Genomic DNA, 12,208 nt, shown 5'->3' with positions numbered 1-12,208 from the left:
AACCAAACACATAAACACACAAAAACATACTTGGAGGCTCTAAATAAAAATCAGCCTAAGCAGCAGAGACCTCCAAAGCAGACATCCAAGCAACACCTACCACGAAACAATATCCACGTAGCACATAGCTCACAAAGTCAGTGTGCCACACATTCACAGCCCTTAAGGCTAAACAACACACCTAATACACTTGTAATAGGTGACTCTATTGTCAGACACACTGACGTCCCACTCACCAGGCTGAACAAGGAGAAGGTCACTGTAAGCTGTCTGTCGGGTGCCAGGATCCGCCACATAACACAAGTACTTGGGTCACTCCAAAGCAAGTACAAGTATGACTCCATCATTGTCCATGCTGGTGTGAACGACCTGAGACGTACCTCCCTGGACTACATGAAAAAAGTCGTACAGGAGCTCTTTGATCATGTAGCCCAGGCTGGTATGACCCTGACCTTGAGTAGCATCTTACCCTCACCAAGAATGATGCCACAGTATAAAGACAAAATTATCAATTTTAACAATTGGCTAAAGTATTGGTGTCATTCAAAGGGGATCCAGTGCCTGTCAGCCTGGGATGACATGCTCAACAAGCCACATTGCTTCGCTAGGGACGGCTTGCACCTGTCACCCCTGGGTTTTTGAATACTGGCTAAGTCTCTTGCCTCCCCCATAGTGCCTTTTTTAGGCAAGGCTCAAAAGACAAACCCACCCCCATAGACAACACAAAGAAAAAAAAACTAAAGGTAATGTTGCTTAATGCCAGAAGTCTAAACCTCAAGATGCACGCACTCGAGACTCTCCTCAGTATGGAGAATATCGATATCTGTGCAGTAACAGAAACCTGGTTCAAGGCTCCCAAGAGTACCTCAGCACTACCAGGCTATACTTCATGCCATGCTTTCTGGCCCCAAAACTCAGACCAAACCACAAAAGGAGGGGGAGTATCCATATTTATCAAAGATACCCACACCTCCAGGCTAGTGGCACTGCACAAAGCTTCAGAGACCATCCATGTGCAACTAACAGTGGGCAAAACTGCCTTTCAGTTTGTAGCCTGCTACTGACCACCCTCCCAAACACAGGAACCTCACTCGGCTTTCCTGAGAACACTGGAGAATATGAAGGTCTCTCCAAACACTATTATATTGGGTGACTTCAACTACCCAAACATCGATTGGGAAAACTACTCAAGCCCAAACACCCTCGCCCAATGGTTCCTAGAATTTATAAACTCAAATGCTATGGAACAGCTGGTTACCACTCCCACAAGAGGGGAAAACATACTGGATCTGGTCATCACCAACATGGGGTCTGTATGTTCCACACCAGAGGTATACACCTCATTGGTAAGATCAGACCATAAACAAATCTCACTGGACATCCATATTCCATCCCCACCCCTAGCCAAGGAAACCACGGTGAAGAACTTCTCAAAAGCAAACTTCACACTTCTCAAAACTGAGGTGGAATCCTTTAAAGCCCCCGGGCCAGTGGACAATATGGCCCAAAATGCAGAATCCTTTACAAAAGTATTCTATGGACACCTACAGGAATGCATGGAGCATGCTATCCTAAATAAAACCAAGACTCACTCCTCCAAAGGCAGGAGACCTGTCTGGTGGACCCTGGCCATAAATAAGCTATACAACAGAAGGAGAAAGCTACTACATGACAGAGCAAAATCCCAAAAAGGGAAGGCATCACTGATCAGTACTAGCAAGAAACTACGATCCCTCATAAAATCTTCTAAGGCCAGCTTTGAAAGAAAAATTGCACAAGACACTAAAGATAATCACAAGGCCTTCTTTAGTTATGTCAGAAACCTGGGACACAACTCCCAGATATGCTCTGAGTTAGTGCAAAATGACAAAATATTCACTGAACCCACAGACATTGCCAACATCCTGGCAGAAAGGTTCAGTGCAAACTTCTCCCCCCCCTCCCCAAAAGAGCAAATGTCTATCCCAACAGAGTGTAGCCTTCCTGAGATCACAGATGCACAGGTGAGAGCTGCCCTCTCCAAAGCAAAAAACACAGCATCAATGGGACCAGATGGTGTCCCGGGCTGCGTCTTACACGAGCTCCAAGAAGAACTAAACCCTCATATAAAGTCACTGTTCAATCTCAGCCTTATTACAGGATATGTTCCCAAGGAATGGCATACAGCAACAGTGGTCCCACTCCACAAAGGTGGTGCCACAACAGACCCCAGAAACTATTGCCCTATAAGCCTGACTAACCTGGTCTGCAAAGCTATGGAACGTATCATCATGGAAATCATAAACAAAGACATTGGGAACATCCAGACACTGGATCCTACCCAATTCGGCTTCATTAAGGGCAGATCTTGCTTTTTAAACCTAGTTGACTTCTTTGAAACAGTTACCAAAGCCATAGATGAAGTGAAGGTAGTCCACACAGCCTACCTGGACCATGCAAAGGCCTTTGACACAATACCCCACTCGGGCATCATAAATAAGCTCACCAGCTTAAATATCAACCCCTATGTCACAAGATGGGTTGCAAACTGGCTCAGGGATAGAACCCACATGGTCAGAATAGCAGGTGCCATGTCAGACTCTAAACCAGTTACAAGTGGTGTCCCACAAGGCTCAGTCCTGGGACCTCTCTTGTTTGGTATATATTTCTCCGAGGTACAGGCTAACACCGGTGGACTATGGCTGACCAAGTTCGCAGATGACTGCAAACTGGGTGCTATAATTGACTCTCCGACTGACACAAGCATCCCCAAAAAGGGTCTCACAGAGGCGGATAGCTGGTGCCAGAGCCATGGCCTAAAGCTAAATGCCAAAAAGTGCATAGTCATCCCCCAAGTGCCCACAAATTACCACATAGGTGGTAATCCATTAAGTATGGAAGAAGTAATTAGGGACTTGGGGACCCAGGTAGATAGCAATCTCTCCTTTGACAATCACATTTCCAAAGTGGTTAGAAAGACCTCCTATATAGCCCACCTTATCATGAAAGGGTTCACATCTAGATCAAGAGAGGTCATTGTGCCCCTCTACTCATCACTTATCAGGCCCATAATTGAGTACAATGCCCCGTTTGGGATGTACCTTACCTGACACCTTCAGCAACTGGAAAGACCCCAAAAGTATCTCACCAAGAGGATCAAGGGGCTCAAACAGATGCCCTATGCAGTTCAGCTAAAGAAACTCCAGCTCTTCTCAGTTGCGTACCGCCTACTCAGAGGCGATCTGTGGCTGATGATTAAAGTCATGTCCAACCCAGAATTAATGGACATGCTTCACCTCAGGAAATCTAAATCCCTTAGAGCTACACGCTCCAGGGACCTGAACCTCAACACAGAAATAAATAGGACATGCTGGAGGGACAGATTCATATCCCAGAGGCTCCCCTCACTCTGGAACAAAATCCCAATCCATGTCAGGCAGAGCCCCTCACTGACCCTCTTCAAGAGAAATCTTGACGAATGGATGGGAGATTGAAAGTTTACCCCTGGGATCTCTTCTGTGTCACTGCTTGACAGAGGTACAGTAAACAAACCTTAAAAGGGCTACCTTCTGTGACCTACTATACAGAAGCACAGTCAACTAATCTAAAAGGGTGGTGAAAGCCAAACATACTCTGGCTAGGCTTATAAATGCCCTAGGGCAGATAGCCTAGTATCAACCTATGAACCTATGAACCTATGATATTAAATATATGTATGAAGGCTGAGGCACTAGTATTGTGTCATTTATGTATTCATTTATCTCTGTATTATCACATTTATTCTCAAATGTATGACTGTGGATACAGTGTATACTATATTCCTGTAAGTATATTTCTGCTATCTGGACTGCCATGGCCTTCACATTTGTCTACCAGACATACACAACTGCCTGTACATCCAATAACTTTGAATTTCCTTTGCTTGCCAGTGTTGCTTTCTGCTTACCATCACACAAACAATGTGCTCGGAGATGTGCACAGCCGAGCACCATGTCTGAGCGATGGTATGCAGAGGGCAACAGTTTCAAACAGTGTGTGCACTCCCAGTAAATAGAATGACTAGAATTGTGGGAAAAGTATAATTCTCCATTGCTCTAGATCCATGGTAGACATGGCAGGCATTTGTGGGAAAAGTGTCAAATTTAGAGCACAGAGTTGGGGTGTCCAGGTGTCCAAGATTTTTATTGGACTCCTAGTTAAGAATCACAGTGCCAGGCTTCTGCAGGGGGACTATTCTGGCTCCCAGTATACATCAGAAACTTAATATTGTTTAGCCCGGGCTGTAACGAGTGCCACCAGTATCCCCTGTACTGGTGAACAATGTAGGCATCACTACAATGACCTCCAGAGAAGGAAGAGGGATACTCTTGACTGTTGGATCAAGGAATTTACGACTGTGGACATCCCACACCTGTGTATGTATCAACTACAAATAGTACTTGTAAGATTTAAAAGCTGAATATAGGCAAGACTGGTATTCATAATGATATTCTGTTCTGTTCTGTTTTTTCCACAGCTGCACATGATTGTGAGGTAAATGTCTGAACCCACCCATGGAGCTAGATTGGCAAGGATGAGGGAAGCATGTGGTATGTATGCAGCAGAATAGTGGTGTTATTCTAGCATTAAAGGTTAAAGATAGCTTTTTTGGTATTTTATAGAGTTGTGTCTAATTGATCATGCATATCTCAACTGTAAAAGCAAGTATGCATGCATTGGTCTGTAGTACAAACCAAGAGTCCAATATTACAATATTAAATTGAGCATGCATATCTCAACTGTAAAAGCAAGTATGCATGCATTAGTCTGCAGCACAAATGAAGAGTACAATATTACACTTTAGTCAGAGGTTGTGGATTATTTGAATATCGCACTTCCAAACTATACAATACTGTTACTTCTGCAATTTATATTTAAATTAAATTAGAACCTCTATACCAGTGGCACAAATGCCCTGCTGTAAAGTGTAATCTGTATACTTGGAACATGCATATATGCACATATCAAAGATTTCTTGCTGCAATCTGTAGTATAATGTGTATCTGTTAGGAGCTGGTAGTCTTAAAAGTAAAAGTTCAATATATGACCAAAGAAAACCAAGTAAAAAAATGCAAACAGACTGCAAATCCAAATGTTTTAATATACAAATGTAGCAAACAAAAACCCTAGCACCTAGGCTCAAAATGTCTTCAAGGAGTAAAAGTTATCTGTTAGGAGTTAGTAGTTTTAAACGTAAAAGTTAAGATAATAGAGTCAATTAATTGTATCAGTGCCTTTTATGTCACATATGAAGGTAATAATCTTAACTCTTTTTTTTTCTCACCCCAACCTTTAGCTTCTCTTTTTTATTTGTATTTTTTTATTATATATCATCAAAATGTGTCCATGTCATCCAGGTGTACCACATCACTAAATGCACCATGGTGCAGTGGGGTAGGCCTGCCCCAAAGGATCTGCCTGCCTCCCCTCCACTGCCCAGCACATCTGGGAGCCAACCTGGCAGCACTGCCTCTGCTATCCCTGCACTAACTGCCCCAGAGGCTGGTCCCTTGGTACCCTCCAGGAGCAGTGGTGGAGGTGGTAATTTTATTACCCACTCTTATTTGCCAGGGATGGTGCATAGGGTTGTGTGCAGCATTGTTGGTGCACCACTCCCTCATTTTACATAATACCATGAGGAGGAGGTGCAGATGTCAGTTACTCCAGTCAGTGGCAGAGTGAGGCTACAGTGATGAGACTCCAGTGGGTAAGAACTCAATTCTCACTGTCACCCAGCTTGATGACCATGGGTTCAGGATGTCTCTACCCTCACCCCAACCATGGTGTCCCCTAACCTTCTGTGTCCATCACCATTCTTGTCTCTTGTCTTCTTTATCTTGTCTGTCTGCAATTGCTTCCTCACCTAACCAACTTACCTCACCCAGACATTCCAACTTCCCTTCCCCAACATTCATCTCTCTCAAAAAAAAATGGGCACCTGTCCCACAGAAAAAATCATCCCACATATAGCTCTCCATTTCGCACATGTCTCTCCTTGACACACTTGATTCAGTCCAATTGGCTATACATAACATGATTGTTTTGAAATGAAAGATCCAAGTGTACACAGCAGGTCCACACCAGTTGGAAAAATATTTCCTTTTATTCACAAAGTAGATTAAGTGCTTTTGTCAGCTTATAGCTAAAGACTTCGTCAGAATCTGATGAAGTCTTTAGCTATAAGCTGACAAAAGCACTTAATGTACTTTGTGTATAAAAGGAAATATTTTTCCAACTGGTGTGGACCTGCTGTGTACACTTGGATCTTTAATTTCCAAATCTTTATGTTCAGTTCCTGGTCGTGCTATAACATGATCGTGTTGTGGTCACCCCTCTCTCTGGAGGTGACAGCCCAAATTCAGTTAATATTTTGCAGATATATTCACCTGACTCTGTTAAAAAATGGATAGCTATGATTCTTTCCTACCTCCCTCCTGCACATTCCTGCCCTGCTTTCCCTTTGTTCTTCTCCGTGCTTGCTCCCCATTTCTCCACTGTCCTTTCTTCCCCATTTCTTTTCTTTAATGGATTATTGTGCGATGGTGCGCATTGCGCACCAATGTGCAATGGTAATGCAAAAGTAGTTAAAATTATTACATACAGCTGTATTCGAACCCAGTACCATCTGGTCCCAAAATGAAATGCATCACTACATTAACTGCATTAACATCTACTGCCACAGAGTCAGTTGAATAGCAGGCGTATTCTAGAGACTCAGTACTGTCAGGCTTTGTTCTTCCCCCTGCTTGCTCCCCATTCCACCACTTTCCTGTCTATCCCCATTTTAAAACCTTTAATCTGGTCAAAAAATAGAATCATATGCAATACACATAAGTAGCAGAAAAAGCAATGGATTCCTTTACTTTTTGGGCTCCATGTTTGTGAGGAGGTGTGCATTGTTCACCAATGTGCAGCAATGATGAGCAGCAGCAAAATGCAGCAACACATCTTGTATAAGCAATTCATGTCTTTGCATTATCACTCTGTAATGAAGTATTTAAAGTATTAGATACACCTTTTTTGAACTCATTTGGGTCAAAAAATGAATTTATCAATGCATTAACACTTGCTACCACAGAGTCAGTTAAGCAGCAGGTGTAATTAGATAGACTTGGTACTAATTGTCATGCTTTAGCAATGCAGCTTCCATTTGCACACCGCTTACCTACGCAAAAACTTGTATCTCTCATGCGTATACACTTTGCTAACTGTGTCACAAACAGCTGCTCATCTTGCTATGGAAATGTTATATTATGTTGCATTATTGCTGTTTACTGTCCATTTCCTTTGTGAGTTTCACCGCGGTGGTGCAGCGGTTCGCATTGTCGCCTCACAGCAAGAGGTTCTCATGTTCAATTCTCGGCTGAAGCGCCTTCTGTGTGGAGTCTGCATGTCCTCCCTGAGGTTGAGATATGTTTAAAGACAATGCAGGTAGGTATGTGCATAAATGGGTGTGCCTTCTTTGAATGTTGGGCATCGGGCTGGCAACTCAGCACCATAAAAATCCACTGCCAATCATTAGCGGACCAGAGTTCAGCTGTGGCGACCCCTAACCAGGAAAAGCCTGTCCATTTCCTGTGTATGACATGAAATTACACGTGTAAGCATGACAAACTGAGACTCTTTAACAATATGTCACATATTTACTATACATCTATTTGTTGCCATTTCTCCCAAGCACTGAAACCCTGGTGTCTCAATACATTTTCCACACACATATCAACCACAGTGCATTTGTAATATCAAATGCTGTGTGCTATACAATTCACATCAATCCGGTAACATGCAGAAATACAACTATTGGCCCATATGCCTAAAAACACTTATTTGCAAGGCTAGGGAAGGAATCAGCATGGATCATATCCACAGGGACATAGATGACCTTCAACATACTTGACCCTACCCATTTTGTTTTTGTCAAGAGTAAATCTTGCTTATTGCACCTTGTGGACTTTTGAATACTGACCCCACAGTCCTGGATGCGGGATAACAGGACATACTACCTATGTTGACTTATCCAAGGCCTTAGACACTATCCCCCATTCATATGTCATAATGAAGATAGCCTATTCGGAAAATAAGCCATATAGTAGTACAGAGACAGGCAACTGGCTCACTCACATAGCATACACTCTCAAAGTTGGGGACTGCACCCCCACCAGTAGTCATTTACCATTAGAATATCACAAAGATCTGTGCTTGGCCCTCAACTGTTTGCAAACTACTTCCCTGAAGCAAAGACAATGGTAGATGGCCTGTGGTTTACCAAGTATACAGATGACTGGTAACTGGACATACTAATATAGAGTCCCCCAATGATGGTAACATATTACTGAAGGAGCTGCCACACACTGATGACTGGTGCCAAATGCATGGACTGTACCATAAAGCATGCAATGGCTCATTGTTTCCTTTGGCAAAAAGGTACCCCTTCTAATTAAGATATACCTATCACCCCTCTAAGCTCAAACACAGTGTTGTGAGACTTGGAAACAAATGTTGATAGTAATCTACACTTTCATCACTATGTGTCCATAGTGGTGCCACACACATTCTGGACTGTGCACATTATACATGTCACTCATCCCTCTCTAACACTGATGACAAGCAGGCAGGGTATTTCATTCAGATGCTTTAATACATAAAAATACATCAGGATGGATAGCAGCATCATACAATATAATCAAACTGGTTAACAGATAGACCTTACATACATATATGCTTACATCTTAACAGCTTGCTACAAATTGGCAGTCAGACTTGCATGTGCTCACTATTTACACACTTGTGCAAGCCCTTGGATAACTTCTTAAAAGTACATACACAGGCAGTGATCTACAATACATATTAACATCACATCCGAGACCAGGGTAGTCATACTTCTGCTCTAATGTACCCTTATCAGGGTTGTGCCTATGAGACTCCAGGACTTCTAAACATGACATACATGGAAATATTAAAAGACCTTTCAATGTACTCAGTATCAAGCAGGCTGCTGAGAAGTGACCTATGCCTCCACTACAGAGCTGTCTCAGACCGTGCCCTACTAGAAATGCAAATCAAATAGGACAATAATAACTAGGTCCATGGTTCTCAACTAGCCTGGGACATAAACAGAACATGCTTGGGAGACAGATATATCTCCCAATGATTCACATTCCTATGTAATAGGCTTCCATTTCATGTGAATCAGTGCTCCTCAATGACCCTGTTTATGTGCAACCTTGACTACTGGTTGGGTGATTGTAAAGTCACCTCTGGGGAGGCACGTATGTCTCTCATGGACAGAGAAATTTGGTCCTGCTCACAAAATTGCTCTGCTAACAATGACCATCCAAGTATGCTCAGTAATGGTACTTATGTTTTTAACACAGCTAGACTTCTAAACACCATAGGGACATTAGGGTACACGTGAAGCTATGAGGCTATGCAGGTCTCCCAACATTTTGTCTCCCACATGGCCTGCTGATGTCATCTACTATAAGTTCACCTGTAGTCTTGCAAAAGTAAAATTTTTACCTTGGTGCTTGTGTAACATTCTGTGTTTTGTAGCCTGTGTACTTAGTATGGGTTCTCTTCTCACTGCAGTCAACTGTGTGTGTGGGTCTAGCCAGAAGATTAGAAGTGTGTATCCTAGTTACCACTCCAATGAGATGAAATGACAGTAGTTGATACTTGCACTTGCCTACAGATCCATTTCATGCAGGCCTCTCAACAACTTCTCTCCAACATGCACTGCTGATGTCATCCACTATTAGTTGACCTGCAGCCTGGTAAAAGTCCAACTTGTGCCATGGGGCTTGCATAAAGTACTGTATTCTGTAGTCTGTGTACTTAGGTAGGGGTTCTTTTCTAACTGCAGTCAAGTGTCTGTGTGTGTGTGTGTGTGTGTGTGTGTGTGTGTGTGTGTGTGTGTGTGTGTGTGTGTGTGTGTGTGTGTGTGTGTGTGTGTGTGTGTGTGTGTATGTGTGTGTGTGTTGTTTGATGTTACAGAAAGCATTTTACACCAGCATGTGGGACACTGTTATATTCTCCTCAATAGGTACTCCTGATGTCAGATATAAATTGTTGTCTGAGACACTCCAAATCAGATGTGTGCTGTGTTACTTGTATAAAATACCGCATTCTGTAGTCTATATAGTTAGATAGGTAGGAGTTCTATTCCTACTGCAGTCATCTATGTGTTTGTGTTTGTGCACTTGCTTGACAGTTGAGAGAACATTTTACAACAGCATGTGGGACATTGCTTTTACCATCTTCCTCTCAACAGACCCTGATGATTTGCAGATGTGCAGTATACACATCAGGGCAAGGTCAGAGATGTCCTGTAGTCCATGCACATGTCACCTCATCCTTTCCAGTACATATTTCAGGAAAAGGGCTTTCAGTATATCCACGTACTTCATGGCATGGTTTATAGGAACTGTATTTTCTTGGTGTGAAACCCCCATCGTCTGTCCAGCTGCTGCAGGTGTCTGGTGAGGTGCATGCAAAAAGAAGCATTTGTATTAGTGTTCAGATTAGCTTTATGTACAGTGCTGTTATATCCTCCTCTTTTCCATACCACTGTGGACACATAGTTGAAATTCAGATTGCTGTTTATGTGTGTTCCCAAATCTTGCACCACTGGTTTCAGCATGGGGGGAGTGTTGTCAATGGCATATTTACCAGGAAATTCCACTTTGCATAAGGCACAAATTCTGACACTTTCTGTATTTATTAGTAGACCATGTGGCTTTAGCACTGATCATTTGGGTGTGTTAGCCCCTCTTGTAGTATAGTCACATCATTGGTGGATTCAATGATTGCAACCAGTATGCATGAATCAGCAAACTTAGTAAGCTATAGGTCATATTTTGTAGTATGGACTGTTGAGAAACAGATCCCAAACAGTATAGGGCCCAGCATAGATCCTTGGGGTACACCAATGATCACAGCTGCAGTGGTATAGATTGATTAAGCAACTATCACGGTATGTGGTCTGTCGGTGAAGACATTGGGAAAATATTTGGGAAAAACAAAGTGCCCACAAATTACCATATAGGTGGTAATCCATTAAGTACAGAAGAAGTAATTAGGGATCTGGGGACCCAAGTAGATTGCAATCTCTCCTTTGACAATCACATTGCCAAAGTGGTTAGAAAGACATTCTATATAGCCCACCTTATCACGAAGGGGTTCACATCTAGATCAAGAGAGGTCATTGTGCCCCTCTACTCATCACTCATCAGGCCCATAATTGAATACAATGCCCCATTTGGTTTACCCAACACCTGCTACAACTAGAAAGACCCAAAGAGTACCTCACCAAGAGGATCAAAGGACTCAAACAGATGCCCTACTCAGTTAGGCTAAAGAAACTCCAGCTCTACTCAGTTGCTTACCGCCTACGCAGAGGCGATCTGTGCCTGACATATAAAGCCATGTCCAACCCAGAATTAATGGACATGCTCCACCTCAAGAAATCCAAATCCATCAGAACTACACACTCCAGTGACTTAAACCTCAGCACAGAAATAAATAGAACATGCTGGAGGGACAGATTCATATCCCAGAGGCTCCCCTCACTCTGGAACAAAATCCCAATCCATGTCAGACAAAGCCCCTCAATGACCCTCTTCAAGAAGAATCTTGACGTTTGGATGGGAGATCGTAAATGTACCCCTGGGATCTCTTCTGTGTCACTGCTAGACAGAGGCGTGGTAAACTAACCTTAAATGGGCTATCTTCTTTTACCTACTATACAGAGGCACAGTCAACTAATCTAAGAAGGGTGGCGAAAGCCAAATACACTCTGGCTAGGCTTGTAAATGCTCTAGGGCAGATAGCCTAGTATCAACCTATGAACCTATGAACCTATGGTTAACCATCTAGTGATGCCAGCATTAATCCCCAGCTTGTAGAGTTTGTCAATGATACCAGAGTACCTTGATGCAGGCCTATCACACAGAAACAATGGGCTGTGACAACATAGATCATCTATAGTGTGACTCAGAACATACCTGACACAGTGTGATACACACTTCAACACACCCTCCAGATGGACTAAGTTCCTATAGAAGGGTGTACATTGACATGCATCCATCTGAGTGGCCTGTGGACAGCACCTGATGCATGCATATATAGACACATCCTGACTCTCCTTGATCTGTGTGGTAGACCAACATGTCATCATGGACCTTCTCTAAAT

This window comes from Protopterus annectens, chromosome 3.part0 (assembly GCF_019279795.1).
Source record: "Protopterus annectens isolate FY-2018-M chromosome 3.part0, PAN1.0, whole genome shotgun sequence".
NCBI classification, from domain to species: domain Eukaryota; kingdom Metazoa; phylum Chordata; order Ceratodontiformes; family Protopteridae; genus Protopterus; species Protopterus annectens.
Note: the sequence above shows the minus strand (reverse complement) of the source record.